The following is a 25,949-nucleotide window of genomic DNA, read 5'->3' on the forward strand; positions in this document are numbered from 1 at the left end:
ATGATTCCTTCGTTTGTTTCACTCTTGAAAAGTTCACAGTACTCAGTTTCCGTAAGGATCAAAGTATTGTCCATGGCTGGCCACTACTTTCTCTCATCTTTCGGGCAGAGTACGAAACCTGCGTTGAAAAAACTGGTCATCTTTTGAAGCGATCCACGAATCGATCCAATATTTTACTTCTTCATAAGACCGGAAGTGCTGACCAGCCAGGCCGTGTGCCATCGATCGAAGCAAGTGTTAGTCTGAGGAAGCAACGTCTGGAGATTACGGAGGGTGGGGTAGGACGAAAACATTCTCTTTCCCACTGCCATGCTGGTCTTCGACGTCAAAATCACCGTTCGTGAAGCGTTGAAACCACTCTTGTTACGTTCGTTCACTAATAACGGCCTCAACATAGGCATTTGAGAATATTCGATGAGCCTCAGCCGCAGATTTCTCCATATTTAAGCAGAAAATTAAAATCTCCCGCAAATGACGAGAATTTGGCTCGTAAGCTGATATGTTTAATCGAGAATAACTTTATGATGCAGACACAAATCGATTGATATTTCGATGGCGTTATGTTTACAAATTCCTAAGCTTATTGTATGACATCTACGATCTATTTATTTCGACTACCACTTACCGATACAGCCATCTATTGCAAAACGGCTTAAGTAAATTTGTACACCTAATACATGATATTGTGATTTTTGATGGTATCATTTCCAGTAGTATGTTTTCGATAGTGATGCGACTTTCGAAAGCATCAAAATGAAATGCGCCATTTCCAATAGCATCATTCTTGATAATGTGATTTCCCTTAAATACAATGTAATAGCTAGTTTTGATTTTTTCCTACACTTCTTGACATTATGAGCAATAAAGAGGCGCACAACGAACGTGCGTAGCTTTCAAATCAATTTTTACCTATGGTCGAACGAGCTAGCGCCTACGCCATCAACTGCGGTCATGTCAATCGCTCTCCTGTCAATTTACTGTCGTCCATAAATTAAAGAGTCATCGTGTTCAACTTATTGTATCGCAGCAGGAATCGCTTCCATTCCCAGTGATAAATCAGCCGACTTCCATGTCTCCAAGTGTTGATGTCTGATTAATACCAGACAATTATACCCATATAACTGATGAGAATAAAATGAACGAGTCGTGGACATGGCTTGTTTAAAGTCAAGTGATTGTAGACAAGCTAATTCATTAGAGCCTTTTTATCGAATTAATAATAATTGAGAGTAGACAATGAGATATATTAGCCCTGCCAAGCTGTCCGCTCCTTCAACATTTGAAGGTTTGCTAAGTGCTGTTTTATGATTTATTACTTATCACTTTAAGTGTTTGAAGTTGTCCAATTTCGTGTGTACTACGCTGAAAACACCGAAGAAAATTATGGAACGTGTACTTACTGGGACTTCCAGATAAAGTTTCACTTAATTCGTTCTACTCTTTCAAAGTCTTTCGCTCATACTTGTTTCTCTACCTAAGCAATATACTAAGAGCTATAGCGTCAATTGAATCAGTAAACGATTCAACCCTGCACTTTTAATCAATCTTCACTACAATCCCTTCTTCTTCTACTTCAAATAATGATATTCCCTTTTTCTGATTTAACAACGATGTCCTGTACTTCACTCTTGCTCTTGGGGTTCATTCTTGGAACCATTCTTTACTAGAACTCTCCTAGCTCGTTTTATTTTATAGAAGGCCAAAATGTCTTTTACGCCTCTTGTCTCGTTTTTTCCACTTTCTTCTACAATGTCTTTTGAACTAAGATCAACTTCTCTCGTATTCGTTTTCTGCTGATTTCTGAGTTTTCTGCATAGATTTGTTTATTCTTTCATCCATTTGATAAACTTCTGTTTCTTTTTTATCTAATTTATACTTCTCGTCTTCAAGTCATCTCCAATCTATTGTTTACTGACGTATCATTTCTTATGCTTTTTTGTTCTTGTTGATCTCTACAGTTATTTTAATCTGCTTTGATTTGTTTGTTCGTTCAGCCGTTCAATAAACTTTTTCTCTATGAGCTCATTGGTTTCATCAACTACCTTTACTTCACAAAAATCCATCGATGGTTAAAGGAAACCTTATTGAAATTACATGATATTATTGGTTGCTCTTTTTCAATGTCAATACAGACATAGTAATTTAGATTCAGAGATAGGATAGCCATTCTTTATATATTTATAAGAGTAAGATGATGTAAGAAGAACTATCACTATTTTACTCCATTGCTCTAACCATGCTTTTAACCATTGCTCTATAGCAATGGTTTTTTTATTTATTTTCAGGAATGTAAGTAAATCGTTCTTTTTATGAATATCCTTTGTTATAGTGTTTTCAGGAACGAATTGAAAAGTAACCCCATAATTCTAATGAGGTATTCATTATAATTACATCATCTCCAAGGATTTCCTCATTAGCAAATTATGCTTCACTGCTCCCTTGTACATTTTCTTCATGTAAGAACCAATAAACTTAAGCTGGAATGTAACTTACTTCGACATCGATAAGTTTGAATGTCACATGTTCAATATTAATTGGAACTTATAAATAATTGTTCAGTACCAGGACATTAACTAATGCTTCCATTCAAACCCTAACCATTACATAAATACAGTTAAATCACGTTTATATAAATCTTGTCCTGCTGGCGGTACTGAAGAACTTTGATGAATGCTACCCATCGCCATTTAAACTGGGAAACGAAATATACAACATTGAGTAAACAGACAGACACGTTTTCAATAATTCATGACACCCACTATAAAGAGTGATAATTGGTACTTCACACGATTATAGTTTTACAGTAGTACATACGACTACCTTATATGTTATTTCAAAACACTCGTTTCTGACATTTATACCTGAAGCTTTTAAATTGAAAAACCTTGGTGGAATTAAGCGATTAAGAAAAAACCTTAAATATCAAGACAACTCATTGATTTCCTAACTACTTTAATGCAGATATATCCATTTTTTTTTAGATTTTCATGAAACCTCCTATAATGTATCATATCTTTGAGATGATGACTTTCCGGGGTCTGCACCAGGAAAATCAACCATCATTGATTGGTATGCTAAGTTTGAACGTGGTGAAATAAGCACCGAAGACAGAGAACGCAGTGGATGCCCAAAAGAGGTTGTCACCGACAAAAAAATCAAAAAAGTTCACAAAATAATTTTGAATGTCCGTAAAGTGAAGTTGATCGAGATAGCAGACATTCACGAATATTTGTACATGAAAAAGCTGTGTGCAAAATGGGTGCCGCGTGAGTTCACAATCCATCAAAAGCAACAACGTGTTAATGATTCTGAGCAGTGTTTGAAGCTGTTTAAATGCAATAAACCCGAAATTTTGCGTCGATATGTGACAATGGATGAAATATGGCTCGATCATTTCACTCCGGAGTCCAATCGACAGTCAGCTGAGGGGACTGCACACGATGAACCGAATCCGAAGCGAGGAAAACACAACAGTCAGCTGGCAAGGTTATATCATCAGTATTCTGGGATGCGCAAGGTATAATATTCATTGATCACCTCCAAAAAGGCCAGACCATCATGAGCGATCATTATATAGCGTTATTGGATCGTTTAAAGGATTAAATCGTTGAAAAACGGCCCCATTTGAAGAAAAAAAAGTTGCTGTTTCATCAAGATAATGCGCCGTGTCACAAATCAATGAAAAAAAAGGCAAAATTGCCTGAATTGGGCTTCGAATTGCTTCTGCATCCACCGTATTCGCCAGATCTGCCCCCAACGACTTTTTTCTGTTCTCAGATCTCAAAAGAATGCTTACTGGAGGAAATTTAGGCTAATGAAGAAGTAATCGCCGAAACTGAGGTCTATTTTGAAGCGAAAGACAAATCGTACCACAAAAATAGTATCAAAACGTTGGAAGATCGTTATAATCGCTGTGTCGCCCCCTTGAAGGCTACTTTATGTTGAATAATAAAATCGAATTTTGCCAAATGTGTTTTACTATGGTAGACCGAGAACTTTTCAATTGGCCTGTTACAGTGGGTTGCCAAAATTTGAGACTGATCGATATTCGTAGATTTTGAGATTATAATTGCATGAATATACGGAGCATATTGTCACCAATTGACTTTACACTGATTTAGATCTCTTTCGCAAAAAAGTCCTATAGAAAGTAATACAGATAAATGACTGGCACTTACCTCAAGGAGATGAGGTAAGAGTTATTTACTCCTGCTGAATTCCTGCTCCTAATATTATCCTATACACAATTACGTCAAATTGATATAAGCAGTCCAGTAGATTCACATTCCTACCATGATTTCGCACATTTTCAAAAATGAAGCCATTAATAATGCTCACATGAAGTTTCTCCCACATTCATACATGCAGTCTCATTCAGTGGCGTCCGCCACAAATCATCTTCTGCTCCTGCACATTAGACGACGGTGATCATGTGAAATTACATCCGGAAGGCAGACTAGATATAAATTGTATGAAATATGTGATGGAATTAGTCAAATGAATCAATTCAAATGTCCGGACTGGAAATTTATGTTTCACTGCCGTGTAAAATAGGTGAGAGTTTTATTCTTGTTTCGCTGACCAACGATTTGGTTGCTATTATGGAATATGAATTTGTCAGGATCTTTAGGGTGTGTACGGTATTACGGCTTATTATGATCGATTTCTCCACCTTTACTTTCTCGTGCTATTTTTGTTCAATTTAATGGCGGCTACTTAAGGATATAATGGGCAATGGCTAACTTGATTCTTAGGTGTGATAAGTGACATAATATGAATACATCTTGCAAAAATAAATGAAATATGAATTTTGGAATCCGAATTAAAAATACAAACCTGAAATCGAAGGCAGAGGTCAGTTTTTGTTAGGAAATTTTTTGCTATAAATATCCTTCAGAGTCGATCATCTTCATATTACTATTTGGGAGACTATTCCCGAACGGTAACAATCTTAATACGCTCAATTTCTTCTATAATTAAAATCTAGTACAGTACTAGTGCAGCTTACTTCACCAAATATACAAACTGACAAAGAAACTGCAACTTAAATTTTAAGTTATTTTTGGTCAAACGTAGATAGTATAGCAAGGAGTAGATGATTGAATTTGGAGAGAAGAATCGTGAAGGTTTTTTCATGTAAACAATTTTTGTTTCTTAAATACCTATTGTGGTCGTTTTTTGCAGGTTTTTTAAATTTTACAACAAACCAGCTGTTCGAGAAGATCCAAAGTCAATGTTTAGCTGTTGGTAAAATACCTAGAGCACGGGTACGTGGAATTTATCGCCAGCTAACCGAATTTGAAAGAGGTCGAATTATTAGTCTACGGGAGGCGGGGTTGTCATTTCGAGAAATCGCTAACCGTACGAACAGAAATCCAACTACTGTTATGAGATGTTGTCAAGCGTGGTTTGATAATGCCGAAAATCGAAGAGTAGGCTCCGGACGTCGAAGGGGCACAAATGAAGTTCAAGATCGACGTCTAAGGCTGTCTAAGGTCTTCTGGACTGCAGCATTATAGACCCCATCTTGTGTTACCTCTGACGAGTGACGGTTGAGCATCGCCGGCAACGATTAGAGTGGTGCAGATAAAATTCACATTGGAATGTGGAATCGCATCAGGTCGTCTTTTCTGATGAATGTCTATTGTTTTTGGGTGCATATGATGGCCGAAGAAGGGTTAGACGACGTCGGGAAGAAAGACGTGAACCTCAGTTTGATGTTGAGCGTCATGTACACCGGACAGTAGGCATTATGGTATGGGGTGCTATTGCACATGCAAGTAGGTCACCTTTAGTCTTTATTCGAGGTAACATGACAGCGCTGCTTAACCTTCAAGAAATAGTGGAGCTATATGTTCTTCCTAACCTTAACCGGCTCAAGAATCCAATATTTCAACAAGATAATGCCCGACCTCATGTTGCCAGAGTTAGTTTAAACTTTCTCGAAACGACCCATGTGAATCTTTTGCCATGGCCGCCCAGATCCCCCGATCTTTCGCCCATAGAGCATGTTTGGGACATCATGGGTAGAAGGCTTGGAAATTTACCCCAACCCCCACGGACTTTGGCGGGTCTGAGACATGAAGTACAGGTAGCTTGGGATAGTAACCCTCAAGAAGAAATTGACCATTTTATTGCATCAATGCCGAGACGTGTTGGGGAATAGATAATCACGGAGGACAAACACATTATCAACAAATTTATTAAAAAAAATTGTGAATCCTTCGTTTTTTTTCCAAATGTCAATCATTTACTCTGCTATATTATCTATGTTTTACAAAAAAAAAAAATAATTTATACAGCTCCTTCTGGGTGTTGCAGTTTCTTTGTCAGTAAGTATATAGAGTAATTTAGAAAACAACCAAAATTCAACGAGTCTGTAGCGAGACATGTCTTGACATGTAGGTACTCATTGAAAACTTTAGAAAAGAATGATCGCTACGAGTTGCCAACTGTAAGAATAAATAAAATTTCAAATGTTATTGGTGCACACTACTGTGCTACCCCTTTTCCTCCTGTTATAAACTTTTTTCATGAGGTTCTCCAGCACCAAGTTTAAACGCCTCGATAAAAAAAATTAGCACATTCAACAGCAGGATATTCATAATATCGGTTTCAAATGAATGGCATTGCGGAAATTCAAGCGTAGCTTTAGTCACCCCCCTGGATAACTATCACCCATTCAATGAAATTCCATGAATCACAAATGAAGAAATAAAATCCATTGTGTTAACAATAGAAATTCGCCTTGTAAGTTCCATATCGTACTTATTCTGACCATAACATCGAATCTATTATAGTAAAAGGGAATAATTACTTTCGAAATGGTTTCACCATCGGATAAGTGATAGCGCACGTTTGTTTATTAACTGATTGTGAAATTTATGTACCTTATGCAATTACCCATATTGTCACCTCTTTTGTGGCTCTCAAGAAACTTAATTAACAGCCAGTGATTATAGCAGAAATTTATTGGTCGAGTTTAGTAGGTGGTTTATAGCCAATAAAATTTTTTGGAATTATGAATTTTACATTTACATGCAGGTATTATGGTTGTAGAACTGTTGAACATTTAAGTTCATACACTGTGTCCGTAAAGTATGGAACGCATTCATTTTTAGCTAAACAGACCATTTTAAGAAATAATCCTGAAACACGTTGATTTTTTATTTTAATTTACTGTATTTTACAATAATAATCTAATATACAGGGTGAATTAATTTCGAGTAATGACGTCACCGTCATTTTTTTTAAATAGAACACCCCCATTTTGTCTCAATTTTCCAATTACTCTAGCTGAGCTGATTCCAAAAATGTATCACATAGTGATTCCAATTGGTACAGGGTGAACAATACAAAAAAAAACAAAAATAATAAAAAATAAAAATAAAACAAAAATAAATAAATAAAACATAAAAATAAATAAATAAAACCAAAAAAAATAAAAAAAATAATAAAATAAAACAAAAACAAAAATACAAAAAATACAATAGTTTTGTGTGTGTTCATAAAGTAACGCGTAACATTCTTTATTACTTGAATTAACAATATTATCTAAAATAATTATTGTCTAGCGGCAATTAGTTTGAATGTAACACCCTGTAGTTTGTTACATTTTTAGATTAATAAAAACGAGCTGTTTCCAAACATGTTTGGTACTTGTGGTCTATCAGACAGAATATGAAATTATTTCTTATCGATTTAAAAAAAAATAGTTGTCTAGTTTTTTGTGAAATGTCATTATTGGTTTATTGCCGCTAGATAATAAGTATTTTTGATAATATTGTTAATTTAACTTATAAAGAATGTTACGCGTTGCTTTATGAGCACACACGAAACTATTGTGTTTCTGTCCATCCTGTACCAATTGGATTCAACATGTGATACATTTTTGGAATCAGCTCAGCTAGAGTAATTGGAAAATTGAGACAAAATGGGGGTGTTCCATTTAAAAAAAATGTAGTGACGTCATTACTCGAAAGTAATTCACCCCGTATATTAGATTATTGTTTCAAAATACGGTAAATTAAAATCAAAAATCGACGTGTTTCAGGATTATTTCTTAAAATAGTCTGTTCAGCTGAAAATGAATTTGTTCCATACTTTACGGACACAGTGTATATGGTTTCACATAGATTCCAAAAGAAAATTGATTTCGCTGAGATTTTGTCCGTTTCCCTAATGTTGCCGCTGTGTTCATGGAAATAGAAGTAATTTTTGAAAGAAGATTGTCTTTTCAGTTCAACTTGGAATCCTTAATAAAAACAATGGCAGCAATGCTTATAATGAACAAGTTATTTAAAGGTTTCACTATTTCACTATTCACCGTTCTAACAATAAGTATCATCTGATTCATTTCATTCACATCCAGAAGTAGCCAGTTGGGCGTGCAGCTAGCTATCTTCTCAAAAGTGTGTTCTTAGTAAATTCTATCAATGCCACAACACATTCTTGGGATTCGATATACAGCAAGGAAACAAATAAACTCGGTATTAATGATTTAATGCTCGTAAAACGTCTTCCTACATTAATGTCACATTGATGTATTTCCATTTCTTTATGGAATCGGAAATATCTTTCGAGCATGAAAGGCATGCTCTTCAATAAATTCTTCTCCGTTCAATGGAATTGATGAAGGATTATACGAAACTTTCATTCAGAGGCTATGTTGAATACATGAGATTTGTCTTTCCTGTTCCTTATGGATTTTTAACTTTCATTTCGAATTATATTGTAAGTTTTGATATATTTCTTGATGAGAAAGGGTTCTTCATTGTTGTCAGGAGAAGAGGTAACATTTGTCCTGTCAGTATTAATGATGATTATAACAGTAATGAATGAACTTTTTCTTTTTCTTGGTATGTCTATTAGGGGTTATAATCCTTCGAGGGTACAAGGAGATAATGACATAACTAGTTGAAAAAAACTTGAAAATGATCAATGAATACGTCATTAATAACCTAGAAAACTTATAGTTATAGACTTCTATACCGGGTGGCCCACATAAAAGAGAATCCAGCCAAATATTTCGGTAAGTATGCGTTAGTTTTTATTTAGAGGACATCTTGTTATTGAAAATTTGTGGCGGACGATCATCCCTTCAAACAGGATAGAAACCCTATCAAAAATATGAAATGACAATAGAGGTCCAGTAACACATAATTTTGAATAAACTGTTTGAAACATGCTCAGCTAGCGCAATGTTGGTTCCTTTCTTGTTTTTTTTTCTTGTGAAAAATTACTCAGTTATGTGGTATACAAGATTTCTGGCAAAGATTATCATTCAACAAGTTGTTATTTTAAAGACAGAATCTCTGAACATCAAAGAGATTTGGCGATTCGATATTGCTCTCCCTTAAGTAATCCTTACGTGCTCAATTGGATTCATGTCTGGTGAGTTTGGTGTCCAGTTCATTCCTTGAATATTGTTCTCTTGAAGAATGTTTTGAACCCTTCGTGTGCGGTGTGATGCTGCGTTATCATCCTCATAAATGAAATTATCCCCAAATTTGTTGCGCAGAGGAACAATGAATGATTCAATGATGTTTTCTACGTAGATGGTCTCCGTCATTGTTCGTTCAACGATAATAAAAGGGGTATGGCGACCCCCCAGCACATTATTGATATGCCTCGAAAGGGCTCAACTTGAGTCGCTCTAGTCTGCCTGGACCTTTCCAAACCATTTCTTGACTATCACTTTTTACACCGAATCGTGATTCTTCTGAAAAAAGTTGTGCAATTGTGGTGAAAGCCAGTCTTGGTGGTATTCTGCCCATTACCGATGGGTAGCTCTATGTCCAGGTGATAGCCGAAGTACTCTTAAAGGTCTTCTTGCCCTCAAATTTGAGGAAAGTAACAGTCTCCTTATGGTACTGGTTGAGACTACTCTTCTATAAGTCCTCATAAAATGACTTCGAAGGACTGTTACAGATACCGTTCGATTCCATCGAGAAAAATTTGCGATATAATGGTCTTCCCTTGCAGATGTTACTCTGGGTCAACCATACAGCAGTCTCCGTGCAACGTTGCTGGTTTCCAGGAAAATGGCCACTATGCCCTTACTGATGTCCGTGAAATATCCAAACGTTGCGCAATCTGGTGGTTCGACGAAGCTTTATAATGTAGGGCTACTATTCTTGCCCGGTCAAACTGAGAATTTGGATTTCCCGGCATTTTCCACAAAATATTCTCAATATAACAACTTTCGTTAATCGCTGAAAATTGATTAACTTCGAATACAGCTGTTTTCTCACGAACAAGAAACATTTTTTGATGGTTTTTTGTTTTCATTTGAGATCGTGAAGATATCACCCACAAAGAATTGTCATGTTACATTCAACAAGTTGAGAGTTGATAGGGGGGACCAAGACTTTTGACGATGTGTGTATATTATGTTCGTTTTTTCTTCTTTGATGAAGAATGTTTTCATCATAAAAAAAAATTATATCTTGATTTTATTTATGAGCATATTGAAGTGAATGTTTATATTTTCAGTGTGGAACACCAACGTTTCGTCTATATATTTAGACTTTATCAAGGCAAGTTCATTCAATGGAATAAAGATGGATACAGAGAATATTAGAAGTTTACAGTAACATTTTGTTAAATGGATAACATCAAAGAAAGAACAAACTACACATCAAAAATAGTTACTGCCAATTTAAAATAACCTCTACACCAAAACAAATCATCTTCATTCTTCTGAATGAACATGCCTTGATAAAGTCTAAGCATAGAGAAAAAACATTGGCGTAGTCCAAACTGGTCACCTAATTTCAACGGTCCTAACCCTGTAATTCGAACTCCATCAAATCATTACAGTAAAACACATCTCATCTCTACTCCGTTATCGATACCGCAACGATAAATAACAAAAACGTTACGGACCTGTAACCTCGGACACAATTATTAAGTGTCTTCGGAAGAATGTTAAGTGTCCGTTTTAACAGGAGCTATGTTTTGAATGCTGCGTCGTGACGTCGGCATGTTTAAATAGAGGCTTCACATAGGGCCATCCAGAGAAATGACCTGATCACAATGCTCCTTGTTATGAGTCGATCGGCAGGTTCGTCTTGATGTTGGGTTTCACCTGTCCCATTAAATCATTATTGGACCTCACTGATGTGAGCCTCACCCGGAGCTTTAACGGCAGAAACGATATCTGCTAATTCGATGAAAAAGGATTACGAATCTAGATCGATTTCATGATCGTCGGAATAACGATCGCTGAAAAAAATGAGGAAAGGCAGGAGCTTTTCAGCACTCGTTCATCCATGCGTCAATTGTGGCTTTGGATACCGCATAACTGTGTATAGGATTATTATGTGAGCTCCAAGGGTGCAATTGACGTATTAATTGAAGGGCGTTTCAAAGTTCATGACTTCACGTGAGTGCTTCACTCATTTTGTTTCTCGATATTTTTCTTGAATTTTTGACGATTTTGATGATGCTACCCGCACAAAACTCTGCAAGAGGCTTGAAATTGCATTGATTTTCGAATCTGGAAAGCCTCATTCATCTTGGAAACATGTTTTTTTTTTAGATTTAGGCGCGCAAGGATTTTGTGATAAGGCCGATATTATGGTGGTATTTATTTTTAAAATTGCACATATATGTAGGCGTACAACTTTGCTCCGGCCGTTTTTATTCGAAATTCAAGGCTTTATTGTAAAAAACTGGTTATGCATTTATGATTCAAAGTATTGTCCATCGCTGGCCACTACTTTATCCCATTTTTCGAGCAAGCGTACGAGTCATCTTTTGAAGCTATCCACGAATCGATCCAATTTTTACTTCTTCATAAGACTGGAAGTGAAAGTGAGACAGGCTGTGTGACATTGATCGAAACAAGTGATAGTCCTGAGGAAGCAACGTCTGGAGAATACGGCGGGTTGGGTAGGACTTCCCATTCCAACGTTTCCAAGTATGTGTATGTGTATGTCTTGACCACTTTAGCAACATGAGGTCTTTCAATACTCCGATCAAACGCATTGATTGCGTTCGGTAACGATCGTCTGTGATTATTTCAGTCGGTTTCAAGACAACTCATAATACACTACGCCGAACTGGTTCCACCAAATACTGAGCATGATCTAGGAACCGTCAATATTCGGTTTGGCCTTCGACATGGAAACATGGCCGGGTTATTCCCATGATTTTCTGCGCGTTGGATTATCGTAATGAACCCATTTTTTGTCTCCAGGCATAATGCGGTGCAGAAATCCCTTCTTTCTTTGCCTTGCAAGCAGCTGTTCACAAGCAAATAACCGCCGTTCAACATCTCTCAGCTTCAACTCGTACGACACCCAATTTTCTGGTTTCTGAATCATGTCCATGACTTTCAGGTGATTTAAAATGTCTTGTTGCATCACTCCCAATGATCCTGACAATTCTTGTTGCGTTTGATGCCTCCAATTCTGCATCTCCGAAAACCTTCTCTCTTCAACGTCAAAATCACCGTTCTTGAAGCGTTGATTTGATACCACTCTCGGCACGTTCTTCCACTAATAGCGGCCTCACCATCTGTAATTGAAAGCATTCGATGAGCCTCAGCCGCAGATTTCTTCATATTGAAGTAAAAATTTGAAACCTCCCGCAAATGACGAGAATTTGGCTCGTAAGCTGACATGTATAATTCAGAATAACTTTATGATGCACACACAAATCGACTAATATTTCCATGGCGTTATGTTTACAAATACCTAAGCTTATTGTATGGTATCTACGATCTATTTATTTCGACTACCACTCACCGCCACAACCATCTATTACAAAACGGCGGAAGCAAAGTTGTACACCTAATAGATCTGTGGGTTCAGAAGATTGAGTGCAGTATATTGAAGTAATATGAAGTTTCGAGAGAAAAATAGAAGATGATTACTAATTTTAAATAGCGAAAAAGCTTGACATCATTGCTTTCTCATTCTGAGTACTGGGTTCTCAAAAAACCTATTCATTGATTGCAAATTCCATTTACACCCACTTAAAGATATCCTAACGACGAAAAAGTTCCAAAAATTATTTCAATAAAATTGAAATAGCAAAATTTACACTTTAATTTTCGTCTATCGAAGACCTTAACTCTCCCCATCTTGGAAACATGTGGCGCCCTAAAAAACAATCAATTCGTCTGTCCTTAACATTAACCTTCAACAATAATGAACAAATCCTTAGGATACAATTGTTTATTCTACTCCTGAGGCGAAAGTTTCAAAGCTACATTAAAAACAGGTCATTTTCTGTTCAAATAATTTCTAAGCGTAGTAATTGTTAGAGAAAAGAAGTTAAAGATTGATGATATGGAGGCTAAAAAAGGGGACGTACTGCGTCGAATTTTTAAGTGTTTCTGGGCGGCCATGTGACTATGCTCTTGAATAACATGAGTGATCCATCAATGCGAAAATGACAATTTGCAGACTTGTCGGGCAGAAGACTCTGGTCAAATTCGTGAAATCTATATTTGCACAAACGGGCTATCATGGTCAACGATTGCAGATACTCCAAAAATTTGGTGATCCTCTAAGCCATTCTACGCACACTGTGCATAACACAACGCCAACCTTGTCTTTAAAATAATTTAGTTAATTAATACAATATATCTAGCCCACCTTGTGATCATACCATATATCTCGTCAAATATTCATAATCCAGATTTTTCCGTTAAGAAAAATGTAATAATCAAAATAGTATAGGTAATAAATTATCATAATTTTCTAAATATTATGGAATTGTTTTTGGATCTGATATTCTGATATGTAGAGATATAGATAACGTTTCATTTATTCAAATAAAAATTCATTGAATGTCGTAGTTATATAACCAAACAATTTTCTAAATATTCCTCGCTCATTTATATTCAATCTTTCTAATCTAGGAATTATGTGTCTTCCGTAAATAATCGAAATTTATTGTCTAAAAACTATGGATATACCATTATTAGGTTAATTCGTTACACCTGAAATCGTAAGCATGCTCAAGACCACACAGCTGTGATTTCTGTCTGTAAATTTATTAGTTTGTTCAGGTAACGTTCATACGTTATTTCTAGATACATAGATACATGCGATGAGTCTTTTATGAGGACATATAAAAGATGTATGATACATACTTTGAGATATGAAAATAAGTACCTACCAAAAGAAACCTATACTTCTACACCAAGTTGATATATAATCATCATTTCGGACAATTCCCATAGTTAGAAGCTATGTCAAGCTTTACAGAAAAGGGTGATATTTTTTCTGGAACAATCCACTCTGAAATTTTGGTGAAATTAGAAAATATACGAAACAGAATCACTGTTTCATTCTGGAAATTTTTATTTCTTGCAATTTTTTCGTATCTGCTAAAAAATGAGCAATTCTAGGAAGTCACTGGTCAGCAGTAGACTTTACTTTTACGAAAAAATTCATGTTTCATGTAAAAATTCCTGAGAAATCAGGTTTCCAGTTTCAGGATGTAACAAAAATAACACGTTCACTTTTTTCTTGAAAACATCTAAGTAATCAGCCTTTTCCGTTTATAGTTTAAGAACACCTTGTATTTCCCTATTTTTTTTTATCTAAAGGGTGTTCTCTTCATAGCTATAGAAGTTTAAATTGCAATAAAACAACGATGGATTATTCGATTGACATGAATTTTATTTATCCGCAAGATAATCTTGTGGCATTACATTTAAAATATGATTTCTGGCATATGACCGCCACGGCTGGCTCGGATGTAGTCCAATCTGGACGTCCAATTTTCGATGACTTTTTCCAACATTTGTGGCCGTATATCGGCAATAACACGGCGAATGTTGTCTTTCAAATGGTCATGGGTTTGTGACTTATCCGCATAGACCAATGACTTCACATAGCCTCACAGAAAGAAGTCTAGCTGTGTTAAATCACAAGATCTTGGAGGCCAATTCACAAGTCCAAAACGTGAAATTAGGCGGTCACCAAACGAGTCTTTCAATAAATCGATTGTGGCACGAGCTGTGTGACATGTTGCGCCGTCTTGTTGAAACCACAGCTCCTGGACATCATTGTTGTTCAATTCAGGAATGAAAAAGTTAGTAATCATGTCTCTATACCAATCACCATTGACTGTAACGTTCTGGCCATCATCGTTTTTGAAGAAGTACGGACCAATGATTCCACCAGCGGACCAATGATTCCAAAGCGAACCAAACAGTCAGTTTTTCTGGATGTAACGGTGTTTCGACATACACTTGAGGATTAGCTTCACTCCAAATGCGGCAGTTTTGTTTGTTGACGTAGCCATTCAACCAGAAGTGCGCTTCATCGCTAATGGACGTAGTGCGCGATACGTATTCCGCACAGAACCATTATCTTCGAAATAAAATTGCACTTTTTGCAAGCATTGTTCAGGCGTGAGTCTATTCATGATGAATTGCCAAACCAAACTGAAAATAAATCACTTGACAGCTGTTAAATCGATCGCCATCTTGAATAGTAATGCCAACTTAAAGTTATATACTTCGAAAAAAAAACACCCTTCACTACTCTAAATTGCACCTTGTAGAAGAGTTGAATCTCATTTTTGTTGGTATAAAAGCAATGGTTGAAATTAATCTACAATGTTGAAAATTATAATAAGCACTTCGGAAAGAAAAAAACCAAATGTTTCAGACGAAAGCGTGCATAACTTTAGAGTTTTAGACAAAGGAAACACATAAAACTATTGGTGTGGGTGTGACAGAACAAATAGGTTCATTTTCTCATTCCCAGTGTTGAAACTATTCCCTTGTTTTTAATGTTCACGCAGATATATTACTATTTAAATTCACCTAGTGTATGTAGGTAATTCAAATTGAAGTGTACCGGTAATAACCTAATATAAAATGTAGACATTAAGTTCACGATGATCTCTTAGAAGCATCAGTCAACCAGCAGGGAGCCATTTAAGAAATGAAAATAAAGCAAAGAGATACGACTTCGATAATTCACTTTGTTATGTAGATTGTTTATGTTCCGAACATGTAATATTCATGAATTTTTGACACACTGTTGTTTATGCTGATTACATTGCTGCAATGTGCAAGTCATTTGCGCAAACCGAGACTGTGGAGTGCATAAAATGTAGTCGTATGTTCCAGTTAGGGACATTCGACTAGGTTAGATATCTTAGATATCTTCATATCAAATGAGCTTCGAACGAAAAACATTCAATTTTAATTGGCGCACATCCCTTCAATTAACCAAGTGATAATGTAACTGTTTCCGGTAGCTTGGCAGTAGTTTAAATATGATACCACGCAACGTTTCAATATTCATGAGCCTTTAATAAGGTGAAAAAAGTTGGGAAAGTCATACATTTCAGATAACTTGACTCACAAAATAAAATGTTTAATGAAAGACAAGGTGTATCAGAGTTTATGATTTGTTCGTTCTATAAAGCATCAAAAATGATCCAATATACGATTTTTGCAGTGAAACATAGGCAAAACTGTCGCAGGTGACGACAGTTTTGATTATTTTAAAGTTTTCTAGGTAAGGTTATTTCGAAAATATGAAAATATTGATGTGCCTCAGATGTCTAAAACACTGGTGTACTCACTAGCTCTTGAAAAACCTCAAGATTAAATTGGCGATTTTTGAAAGGACCAGCCTTCTTGATTTTAATGGTATTGATCCCTCCTCACTTTATTTCCACTTCCACATATTTCTTATGGTGGTGCTCACATCGTCTTTTTGTCAACGGTGTTTTGAGGTTAAATCGACAATGAACATATCAATATGTATCAGCCGAAATATTAAGATATAATAATAGTAGAAATAAAACAATTTAGGTATGAGTTAGCATTATAGATTTTCTATTGTTATGAAAACAAACAAAGAAATAAAAGGTTTCTCAGTAAAAAAAAAAAAAAAAAAATTAAAAATATCTCTGAGGACTCACAAAGTTACAGGCATTACACAAATTATAATGAGGTAATCGATAGATGATAGAGGCTGATTTTTGGAACAGCAGTTCGGTGAAAAAATGTCTGAAATACAACTAATATGCATACCATTAACAATAAGATATGAAACGCCTAACTACAATTTATAAATGTAACAGTTTCAGTTTTTTTCACTTAGTATTTTCTCTAATGGAAATTACTCAAGAGAAATTTTTATATCAAATATAATTGCTATTGACAAACGGAATTTATAGCCATTATAATAAATACTATATAAAACTCCCCAACAACCGATAAAACCTATTTAGACACAACATGCATTGTCGTTTCTACTTCAATAAAACAAATATTTCAAAACCATTGAACGACATTTTTATGAATTGCAATATAGGCAATGTTAAGTACCTATCAAGAATGGCGGGTATGGTATTATGAACTTATGAATTATAACAATACCAATCAAGAGATTAAACTGTCCAATCAGATTTGATTGTGTTCCGATCAAAACATACCAGTATCATTCTATCATTCCTAACAACCCAAGACGAATTGCTCTGGAGGTATTTTTGCAGATAAATTAAATTAGAATTACAATTGAATTGAATTCATTCCTAATTTCCATGACTTTATCTTGCTCCTGTTAAATGAACCAATCAGGAGCTGTACAGGGTGTCTTAAATTCGATGCTCAGTGAAAGCATCTCTAGAACTTTAATGGTAAATGAAAAAAAAATTTATTTGATGAAAATTAAATGTAATATACATCTTAAGACTCGCGTATATTGTCCATTGAAAAAGAGCATTCAAATTTTTGATTCGAAAATTAATACATAATAGCCAAACTAGATTATCCTAAAGAATAATATAGAAAACTGAATTCATATCAATATCCATCAATACACTTCAAATTTGAATATTTTGAAAGAACGGCATATACAAAACAAAAGGTCGAACGAGAGATATTTTGAGTTATCTAGTATCTTGTGTGTATAACATAGGATGAGAACACCTTCGGTGGTCTAAAGATTGCTATCGTCAGCAACCAAAATGACTAATGGCTATAGGTTGTTGTCTTTCCTGAATACTGCTTTCAAGTTCCCACAATAATTTATCAATGGGATTGATAATTTTTGCTGTTGTCCTCAACTCATAGGGAATGCACTTCTAGTTGTCAATTTAATTTCTGCAGTAATGTAGAAACAAGTCTCCATATTAGTTTTTGGAAAATAAAAGATAACATAATACCGCTATTCTAGGATATTAAAGTCAACAAGAAGTCTATACTTTTACATAAAACCAGAGAATAGGTCTGTGACCGTCAGTTTAAGAACTCTTGTAAATTCAACAAATGTTGTTATGCCTTCATTGTACTACTAGAGGAAATAAAACGGAATGAATGTACACAAAGCTAAGCGTAAAACCATAAATGTCTTCGTATTTTGCCATAGATTTTTGATTTGTTTATTCTCCAGTTGAACCTCTACCAAACCAAGTTAATGATTTAAGATAATAGCCTTTTATGTGGGAAGTAATGAATAGAAGTTTTGATAGGGTTATACAGATTCATCACGGTACCCACTACTTAGTTATTACATACATGCAGTGAATATAACTCTTTTCTATATTATCTTCATAACACATTACCTATTTGAATATGAAAGACATTTTTATAATCTTTGTGGGGCAGTGATATATTTCGTGTACACCTAAAGTACACACCCAAGTGAGGGTTTTGACGATAGAACAATGGGATTTCCATCATTATCTATCTTTGTCGAAAAACATGCAGCAAACGCTGCTCATTAATAATATTCTTACGTCTTTAATTACATTATGAAAGATATTCTTACTCACAATGTAGGAGGTAGAATAATTGGTTAAGGATTCTTTCAAAAATTTTTAGTAATGGAGCTAAAAAAATAGTTTCTTAGAATTTATTTTCTTGACGAAAATTCCATATATTCCAACCATAGAGTAATTAACATAGATGGAGGGAGTATACGCAATTTTTACATGTCCCCAACATAGTCGGATTGTGATATATTTCAAATCCACTATTTTACTATATCGTTATGAATGTATATTATAAATGTATTTATTTGAGTGATTCCCCATTAAATATGCAAATTTGAGTATTTGGAATTCGATATTTTTCCTAATTTCGAATTTATAACAAGCAGAATATTTATTATTTTCTGAAATCCAAGGTTTGGCAAGGGTTGCTCTCCTAGTGTCATCGGTTGTTTCACGTCGTTTGGCGCGCTTCAAGTTTGTTTCCTGAATTTCTGATATATTTTGGTATTTATTTCAATATATTTTGAGTTGAAATGAAACATTGATTCATTGATTGAGTGCGTTCTTTTTGGAGAAACTCGCGAATTGGTTGAAATATCTTATCACTGATATAATCTCATTTCCGCGCGCTTCATGTTAAATTTGATGATTGGGGACAAAATTTGCTTTATGAAAATGACATATGCTCCCTCTATCTATGTTTATTATTCTGAGATTCAAACAAAACCTTTCGAAAGCTGACTATAGTAAATAATAAATATCGAATATCTTTTGAAAGTCTATTTTCCCATAGATACTAATGTGTTCTCTCAGTCTCTATCGTGGATATCTTCTGTACGTCACATTCAGTGGTTAAATAAACATCAATTTGTCTAAATGTTCTAATTGGATTTATTGCTCTTGTGTTTGCTGCCGATAGAAGAAGTCGGTTTTGAAAGATTTAGGTAAACATGTCAGACACGGAACCCCAAGGATGAAATATACTTTTAGGAGCTCTAGAAAAAAAGTCAATGCCGCCTTGGTTGAAATAATTTTTCACAACTCCCAGCAAGGTGCTCACCTCAAGGATTTGCTGATTTCAGTTTTAACAGTTTTTAACAGCAGTGTAGGTAAGCTATTATAGTAAATCAATATTTTGACTACTCCTGGTATATTTTATGGAGGCATGTTTATACAGGGTGATTCATAAATGAAGGTTCGGTGGGTTTCTTATCCACAAATAAGGATAGTTTTTCACATTAATTTTTCTCGGATTCTCACCATCTTTTAAGATATACCACTTAAAATCTTAGAACAATTCGATTATTTTGATTTTATTTCTCCTTAACTAATAATATAATCGAGACGAAATTTGGAGGAAATAAAAACCTCGCAAAAACACCCTCAACAAATTTTTTTCTACTGTCCGTGTACTTATGAGGGGTTGAAATCTCTAACCCCTTGCAGTATTTGCCTCAGAATTTTTCAAAAGATAGGGATATTGGAAAAATGTTAGCACCAGTGCACAGCTGATTTTATTTAAAGAGAGAAAACTCTTCTTAACGTTTGAGATCTTCGCGTCTCAAAATTTGGAAATTGCAGACATTTCGACGAAAGTACAGAGCGATGTACTGGAAGAACGAGAAAAATACAGTTTCATAAAGTTTAAATGAATTGATACAAGCTAGTGAATTCACAACTTTCTGACAGTAATCATAAAAAATTCACATGCACAACATATAAACCAACTGAATAGTCAAAAGTTTGTTAAGGTACTAGAATTTATAATAGATCATCAAATTGCATAAATAATCAATTGCTGAATTTTCTAAAAGTCAAATCATCCTTAATTTTCCCCAACTCATCGATATAATTCGAGGAAGTCCAATGACTACCAAAAATTTCTATCTGATGTAACAAATAGTCACCCTAGTTACACCATCTCCTGAAAATAACTTCTAAGTCCACCATTGTGCGAGAAAATAAATAGCACCGTTCAAATGCTATTAGACGTTACTACAATATTGTGAAACAACACGTCTGACGTTTCTTTGATGTTAAACAGGAACCGCAGCAGATTTGTTGCCAAACAAAATGAACACTATAATGAAAGACCAATGCATGAATGAATAGATACATGATGCTTTGAATTGTCGTGACAGTCGACATAGAATCTTTCATACCCGCCATCCTTTTTACTATTATACAGGGTGTTTCTCTGAATAAGAAGTTCAACGGGAAATTTGTTTACTTTTTCACCATAAAACACATAAAGTTATAACCGAGGTTATAACTGCGTGTGAGAAGTACCACTGTTGAAATTCCATCTTAACTTTTTTTTTTCTTCACTTCAAGAAATAGAAATAAGTAATCACTACTCATCTTAAAAATACCAAACCACTTGCTAATGATTTTTAACTGTTCCTGTTCCTAGGTCATTTTCAGTCGTGAAAAAATGTAAAACGACCATTAGATTGCGTGTATATGATCTAGTTTTTGAGATAGGGTAAGCAGTGTAATTCACAAATGGGTTATTATGAAATATTACGGAAAAATATAGGAATAATATAAATACAGGGTGGTCTAGATTTTAGTGAAATAACTTTGGTGTAGGATAGAATAAACCTTTTCATGAAAAAAAAATCATATACATATATCACATATATCCTAACAAGCTTCATTTTCGAAACACAGACTGTTAAAGTTGTGTTGTTTTTTTATTTCTCACCTTACCCAATTTTTCGTCAATTTTGTCTACGTTGACCAAATTTGATTCAAATTTTGGATAATTTTCATCACGATACGTATGAAGAAAGCAAAACCATGCTTGAATAAGAATAAGTATGCTTTGAAAGTTGGTATATGTAGAAAAGAATAGTAAATTTCTAATATAAATTTGCCTGCAAGTTTCGATTTCATCAATTTATAAAAAATAATATTTTAAAAACATGCCAAATTCCTTCTTCATCTCCTAAAAAGTTTTCGTTAGAATTCAGGTACTAGTTTTCTTCATGAAGATTTTCATTCAAAAGGGGAAAAAAACAAAGAAAAGAAAGTAATTATTTAAATATTGTTTTCGGTTGCGGTCGAATTCTGAATTTCAGTAGAAAATGAATTCATGAATTAGGTTTGAAATAATTTCCAGAAGCACTTCCCTTTTTATCATTTCTTTACTTCCCAGCTGAAATTTACTCTCAATATTTTCGCTGCTTCGTCTATTCTAACGGTGTTAGATCCGGACTCCTCGCTGGCCTCGAAAATAATCCAAAATTATAATCAAATCTGGTCAACGTAGAAAAAATTGACGAAAAATGATATGAGGTGAGAAATCTTTTGAAAATCACAAGAACTCAAATATCTCATAAACTCATAAAATGTTTATTTTCGGATATCACTAAATCTGTTTAGTCACTTCTAAGGTATTTTCTGAGGTATAGTTTCCTATAAAACAGTCTCCATTTAAAACATTCAACTTGAGAATGATCCAAGAGTGGTTATGACATAATATCTTATCTCATTACATTCTTGACATATGACAAGGAGGATGAGCGCACCCTTTGACGTTATAATCGACGTAAATGCGTCAGCAATTTCATTGATAATTTTAAGGGTAGGTTGTCCAAGTTTGGATGAAACGTTCCAAAATATTTTCTAGCGATAAGCTTCTGTTCCGAAACATCGTTATCTGTCATATAGAAGCTTCTGAAATCATTTCTACGTCTTTCAGATTACATATTTCAATCAGATGTCAATCTATTACAGTGAATTTTTACAGGTAGAAGAATATTGGAATGGTTGGTCAAGACCCAGTTTTGTTTCAGGTTGCTGGATAATAGAAAATCGAAGCTAAAATCATTTTATTGTTACTTCAATGGAATTAATAATTTCTTATGATGAAAAGACAATTAATGTATTAACCATTCTCTCTCTATATTTCGACACAATATTGATCATGTAAAATGTATAATTCCACTTTTAAAATCATCCCCGAAGGAGGAGCAATTTGATTGAATGCAGTTCATCGAATTTTCAATCAAAAGAAATAAATTTCGAAAATATTTTAAGTGATATATTTTTCCAGCAATTATTTCATAATTAAATTAGGAATTCTTCCGATGAACCTGAACTACTAGATTCAATTCCATATAAAATTTCAAAATGAAGCATCACCAAAAACTAAACGCCGATGTATGTACTTGTCTTTCTGAAAGAAAATGTTTATTTACCCTTAAGATTGTTTCTGTATTGATATGATAACATTCTAACTTCAATATGTAGGTGAATGAAGAACTAATGAACAGAATAAATGAAGCGGAAAATGATTTGAAGAATAAATTAGATTGTTGATTGTTAAGAAACTTGCAAAAAACCTATATTATTGGAGAGTTATCGGGGTAATTGAAGAAACGATTAATCTAATGTCTATAATAGATCGTTGCATTTGAATATTTCTTCATATATAGTTGACACAATGAATTTATGAAAGGAAGAATATATCTGTCAAACTGACACTCAGAATTTTTTAGTACCCAGATGTGAAATTTTCAAAAATCATGAACAAAGCTCATAGATCCCCATACTAAGAAATACAAAATAATTTTGCCATCTGGATATGCCATATCGATCTATAATTTTCTCTAATTCTGTGGTTATTCCGTTCATTCTTCCATATCTTGTAGAACAAAATCGTGCGAGAATATATCAGAAACGCACAGTTTTCATGGTTATATTTTATTATTATATGTTGGTACTCCGAACTTTCCGCCACGGCTTTATCTGTCAATTCATCATTTTTGCCAATCAACATTTTTCAATGCAAAAATCACTAAAGGATATTTATGGAAATATTTCATTGATTTCAATAAAAATGCAATGAATTAGAGAAAATAATGTATAATACTCGTACAGAAGGCTCATTCTACCACTCGTTCATTGAACTCGTGGAAGAATATGAATGCCTTTTGCACTTGTATTATAAATAACTATTTCGAACTTCACTGCTAAAAAATCAGCCTTACATAGTAAGTATATTACTTTTGGTCATCTGAAAGAGCTGAAATTCTTATACAGGAACATCTACGACCCAAATAGCAAAACTATATAAAATTCAATTGAAATCGAATGAGAATTGTGAAAGTTGACTCTGCTTCCAGGATTTGCGGACACATAGGCAGACAGACTTGAAACCAAAGATATTCTGCAGGGTCTCAAATGCATTTTGCTATCGAAAATTTCAAAATCGGAGATCAAATATTGACACAATATTGTTTTCATCCTGAAAGTTATTATAGAGCTTCCTCTGGCAGAGTCGGAAATATAATAATAAACGAAATATTCAAAGTACTTTTGATGATTGTAGTAAGTTGAATGATCGGACATCCTGTATATCGAACCGAACCAAGTGTCCCTAGTGCATTGAGGATAAATAGCTGTCATCTTACATCCCTATTTCATCTTCTCATTTACAGGGAGGTCTATGTGCTGTCATTGAACTGGATTTGTGTGTTGTGAAAAGAAACCCCAATTTTGGTCAGTGTTAACCTGACTTCAAACAGAGTTGAGGTCTCGCCGAAATCTATGACTGTGTTTCTGAGAATTCGTTCAAAGCATGTTTTGGGTGTACCAGTCACGAGTTACAATAACTGTTGATTCTTTCCGATTGAATAGTGTGATTTACTGTGAAGGCTACCTGTAATTGACGTTGTCACTTCTTGTATCTCTGACCTGATTTTTTGCTCCATGTAGCTCTTTCTGATCTGGTGATAGCCATACATAAATTTTGTTAACGAAGGGGTTCTCTCTGTTTCATTATTTGGGATAATGAACCTCTCTTTAAAAAAAAAGCAAACACCTCTACAATTGTATCACTTCAAACTATCAAAATGTAATTATGATTAGAGAAACAATTTTTTGAACTATGTTGATGTTGATCATGGCATATTTTATAATTTCCATGTTTCCGCCTCCAATGAATTTATTATTGGTAGTAAACACATAGAATTTTTAAAACTCTGTTTCTTAAACAGTTTATTTTATTATGACCTCCATGCAAAACTGTAGACAGATTGATATTGGATCTCTAAGGGTGAAATTGGCACATGAATGAAAAGCACCAAAAGCTCCTGACTTCTTGTCAATGATTTGATTATTTATTCAGGGAGGTTTCATGGCTTCAACAGCACACTATCAAATCTTTCAGCTACCTTGATATGAGATTTCTGAAGAGTCGATTATTTGCACTAGATACCTACTAGTAGTACCCAAACAATTGCAACCTTATAAAATTCAATTACATTTATTTAAGAATTCGACTTTTTGTTGCACAATGTTACAATGCTTATTTATTATGACTTATAATGAGTTCCTTATGAAATAACCTGTTTCTCCGAATTTCAAAGTAATCTTTTGAAGGAATGAAGGAGATTGGAATCTCTAGTTATTTTGGTAAAATATTATACTTTCTATTCGATCATGAAATTGAGTTGTTAGCTAGCAAGTTGACTAGATATCATAGTTAATGTATAAAAACGTGTTTACGGAAGATAGATAAGACTTGAACAGAAAAACCCGAATGGAGGCACTCAAGATATCTTGAAATCGTGTAAGATATTCCCTATTGAATTAATAACCTGAAACTACTATTTTGATTTACGGCTTTATTCAGTTAACCATTTTCTTTCATTCTAAGCATCTATTGATACATTTACATCATTTTTTAGAGAATTCATTCACCTTTGTTTACCAGATTCACGGAAAAATATCAGGCATATCATGTGGTTAAATATACCTAAAATCAATGGTGTTATTTTGGAATATTATATACCATAAAAATAGAATAAGCTCAACAGATGCTGAAAAATATTTTGGCAGTGAAAGAAGAATAATTTCTCTTATTTGAAAAACCTTAGTAACTGCAATCTAGTTGTTACTGTCTTGGTCCATCGTCTGAGTCTCCGATATGATGAAAGAGGCAAGGATATCTATAAGGTATTGTAACAAAAGTCGAAACTTCATGTCCATTTCTGTCTCACTCCATATAAAATCTTAGTTGGAGAGATTATTTATTAGTTTTCATTTAATCGATTTTCCTTCAACAAAAAAGCTAGTAGGTACTAGAATCTAGGAATTAAAACTTGTTACAGTTACAAAGTCGAAAGTAGTTTCGAATAAGATTTTGAAGTTCTTCCAATAATAATAAGTTCAATATAATTCTCGAAATTTCACAGTTGTTCAAGTGGTTCATAATATAATAATTCCTAATAATATAA

At 34.3% G+C, this 25,949-nt stretch overlaps 1 protein-coding gene across 2 annotated transcripts in view; it reads left to right on the forward strand.

The window, feature by feature from the left end:
- LOC123674661 overlaps positions 1–25,949 on the forward strand; it is a 143,999-nt gene that overhangs the window by 49,674 nt on the left and 68,376 nt on the right. The gene's annotated exons all lie outside the window — the stretch shown is intronic.

Source organism: Harmonia axyridis, chromosome 3, assembly GCF_914767665.1.
Source record: "Harmonia axyridis chromosome 3, icHarAxyr1.1, whole genome shotgun sequence".
NCBI lineage: Eukaryota > Metazoa > Arthropoda > Insecta > Coleoptera > Coccinellidae > Harmonia > Harmonia axyridis.